Source organism: Gastrolobium bilobum, unplaced genomic scaffold (genome assembly GCF_033153095.1).
Source record: "Gastrolobium bilobum isolate Gb01-03AN ecotype WA unplaced genomic scaffold, APGP_CSIRO_Gbil_v1 utg54277, whole genome shotgun sequence".
Lineage (NCBI taxonomy): Eukaryota > Viridiplantae > Streptophyta > Magnoliopsida > Fabales > Fabaceae > Gastrolobium > Gastrolobium bilobum.
Genome location: NW_026898553.1, coordinates 1 through 4,150, shown reverse-complemented (window position 1 = coordinate 4,150; position 4,150 = coordinate 1).

The window sequence follows — 4,150 nt, the reverse complement described above, 5'->3', positions numbered from 1 at the left end:
AGGTTGTGATAGGAATTGAGTTAAGATTAATTTCAGAAAGAAAAAGATCAAGTAGGTGTTACGGGTTCCATGTTTTCATCCCTTTGGTTAACCCTGCCTGGTAGCATATTTTACAAGTGGATTTTGCTCCTTCCCTTGTTTTGCTATAGGTAAGCAGAGGGTAAGGCCTTACTCTCCACGTTACTCCATAGTACTTGGAGTTATATGCAAGGAAACCATGCTGCCTTCTCAAAAGAGCATGGATTCACATGGCAGTGCTCCCCATTCCAGGTGTTTATCCCTCCTTTCTTCAGGCTAAACTACCCCAGGATTTTGAGAATGCTCCACACGCCTTTGTCAGTGTTTCATCAACCGAGTGGTCCCGGGATGAGGTTGCCAGCCCAAAGGGTTTCACAAAATCAATAAATTAAACCAAAGAGCAACTCAAAATTCATTTATAAAATATGTGTTCCTTACAAAGCTATCCTAAGACAAAAGGGATTACTTCTATGGAACCCTCACCTACTTAGAGGAAGTTAGCTCCTAGTGAGCATTTTTACAAAGAAATAGGAAAACAAAGAGACAACCGGTCCTAGGATGGGTGCTGATTCTTCTTCTCTATGAGGATTGCTTGTTCCTTTTATAGGGTTCTTCATTTGATCTCCATTGTTCCTTTCATCAAGGGTTGCGCTTTGTCTAAATCCTCTCCAATGGTAGCTTTGCTTCTTGCCAGCTTGGCCTTAAATGGAAGTGGTCCCCCTTGCTTTTGGCTCCCTTTGTGAGTAGGAGTATCGGATTCAGGTCAGCACTTCCACTTTCTCTGTTGTAGCTGACGTGGCGGCTCCCCATTGCTCAGCTTCTTTGCTTTCGTACTGTAGCAGAGGCAGCACCTCCACCTTCTCTGCTGTAGCTGACGTGGCGGCTCCCCATTGCTTCCTTTGACTGCTGTTGTACTATAGCAGACTTCTTTTTCCTTTCTGCGCAACACTCCTTCTTCTCTCTTCATTTTGTGGTTCCTTTTGATGGGCCTTAGGCGTCCTGAACAAAGCAAACTAACCCAAAAGTTATATGTGAAAAAGATAATGTTAAATTTGCTCCAGGTCTACCTTAATTCCCACTTTCGGCATTGCTCTGGTCCACTATTCAAAAAAGTTGCTCTATATGAAAAGAAGAAGGTTGGAGGGAGTGATTTATAACCAAAACATGGGTTTTGTGGAACAATTTACACTTAATGGGCCTCAACTCTTGAGGACTATCAACACCCCAAAACTAGATATTACTCGTCCCGAGTAATCCTTCACAACCAACAGTCTTCTTGTGGCAGGGTAATGCTCCTTGAGATTATCGATGAAGAGTTAACTTAACTCCTTTCATTGCTTCATTAGAGCACTCATCTGACTTGTGAATTTCACCAGCTTTATTGTGTGTGTGAATTCTTCCACTCTTTTAGTCAGTTTCCCACAGAGTTGCTTACGGATTGAACTTTTTGGCTTGATTTCTTCTCTTACTTTCTAGCTCCCTTCTCTATTTCTTTCTTTTCAGGTCTTTTAACTGGAAGTCAATTACCCTTGTCTCTGCATAGGGCTGACCTTCAACAGCATGCTCTTTGAGCGGCTCTTGCTCTCACCTTGATGACTTGAGCTCTTTGAGCAAAATTTTTGGAGCAGAGGAGCTGACCCTTTTTTTTTTTTTTTTTTTTGAACCAAAGAGGGGCAGAGTAATTTTACTTAAACAGCCTGAAGTTCTTTCCTTGGAAACTCAATAAGTCCACTGAATAACAGAGTGTCCGATTTTTGGAGTGCTGCTTTTTGTGCATGGTGTTGCTCCAAATCAGAGTGATGCCCTATGTTGCTTTGTTAGAAACTGAAAACTCTTTAGGACATCTCAAGGAGCAGAATCCTGGGCAAAAAGAATCATTGAGTAGATCAGGACACTTAGGACTGTAAACTTAGCAAAAATTAAAAACAGTATTTTTTTAAAAAAAATAAAACAAGGTGGCGAATCCCTGGTACACCACAGAAGTCATTTATCTAAGAGCAAAGTCAGTAACATTCCACCACAAAACTTTCAGGCATTCATTCCAACAGATTTAAACAAGTTAAAAAGGATAGGGAACGAATGAACCTGGGGTCGCCGTAGCGACCCTTAATGCTCTCCAGTTTCTTGTATTGCTCCGCTAAACGAAGCATTTGTTATTGCTTCTGGAGGGAAGACATTTGGAAACGGTGGATATGGAGTTTGTCCCTTGAATTTTTCTCCCCAGTTACTGGCGAAGATTTGATCCCGAGCTCGGTAGTACAATCGAAGTTGAATTTCCTCCTCTTTGCTTTTCATCAATTCATCTTTCAAGAGCCCGATCTCCTCCTTCCAGTCCTTCCTGCTTTTTTCGTGGGCTTGCTCCCTCTCTTCCATTCTCTTGTTCATCATCTCTACTGCTTTCACCAGGTCTTTTACCGTGTTTTGCAAGGTTGAGGATCCCTCTCCTTCCTCAATCCTTTTTTTCTGCGGCAGTGGTCCAGCATTTTTTATCTGGTCAAGTTCATTCTGCAGGGCCACCTTTTCTTTGTTGATGAGCAAGCTGGCTTCTTTCAGAGATTGCAGCTCCCTTCCAACTGTGTCTTCTAAGGCTTGCACTTGAGTGGCTAGAAGGTCTGCTCCGAGACCAAACATAGTTTGACATTGAGTCATGTCAGTTGTCTCGACTAGGAACTGCCTTCGTCCACCCCTTGCAGGAGCTCTCTTAAAGGGAAGTTTTTCCCTTCTTGGAGTTTTCTGAGGTTCTTCCTTCACATTCCCCGAAACTTCAGCTTCCTCTTCTTCCTCCTTTCCTTCTTTTTCTTCTTTCTCTTCTTTTTCTTCTTCCTCCTCACTTTCCAATCCTTCATTGTCTCTGATTCTTTTTATCGTGGACTGATCAATGTCCGACCCTTCTGGAATGATTTCTTCCGAAATCGGGATGTTGGCCTTTAAACCAGCCCTCTTACACATTTCAGTGACCAGACAAGGGAAAAAGAAGGGGGAGTTTCTTGGTGCATTTGCCACCAGTTGTTTGTAAACAATCCTCCCAACATCAAACTTCTTCTTAGTTAAGATGCAGAAGACCAGCACTGCTCTTTCCCAGTTCACTCTAGAGTCGTTGCTCACGGGAATCAGACGGGAGTTAATAAAATGCATCCATACCTTTGCTTCGAATTTGAGTTGCTTCCTAGGGATGGATTCCTTAGTTCCCCAGGTTGCTCCCTCTGAGCCTATTTCTTGGAGCACTTCTTCAGTTACGGCCTCATCCCCTCGGCCAGCACAGTATCTATCGAACTCATCTTGTTCGGCAGGAACTGAAGCAGTGTTGTATGCTTCGTTGATTTCTTCAGGGGAGAAGTCTACTTTCACGCCTCTGATGAGGAGTTTTGGAAGATCTTCTTTCTTCATTCCCTCCAAGAATGCGGTCACGAACTCAGTGCGAGCTCTTGAAGGAGGCTCAATGAAGAGTTCCCAATCCAGTTTTGCTATATCCTCGGTCAGCCATCGGTCGAGATCTCCGTGTTTGGAGCTACTGAGGACTATGCCCCGTTCTGGTATGACTGTACGGTCGACTGTGGTCTGCTCAGGTTTGAGCTTTTTCCCTGTTCGGGTCCTCTTCTTGGAGATAGAAGCAACAGGTATAATGGCCTTTGCAACCCCAAAACTAGCTTCCTGCAATGGTTAGCACATTAATTTTCTCAAACAAAGACAATAATAATAAAAAGAACGACGTGGAAATAAATCTGGGTTGTCTCCCAGTAGCGCTTCGTTTATAGTCTTAGCTCGACTTGTTGCTCCTTGAGTCAGACTTCAGTTGGGTCATCGAGATAAGAAGTTAGTTTCTCATGCTCCTTGATCCCTCTATTATACTTCTTGAGTCTGTGTCCATTTACCCTGAGCGTTGCTCCAGATGTTTCATGAGCAATGGCAAATGCTCCATTGGGAAGTGCTTCAATGATTGCATAAGGTCCCTCCCATCTTGATTCAACTTTCCAGGAAACAGTTTCAATCTGGATCGATACAGCAACACTTTGTCTCCAACTTCTAACTCTCTCTTGATAAGCTTTTTATCGTGCCACTTTTTCATCTGCTCCTTGTAGAGGTTGGCGTTGTCATATGCCTTGCTCCGGAATTCTTCCAGTTCAACCAACTG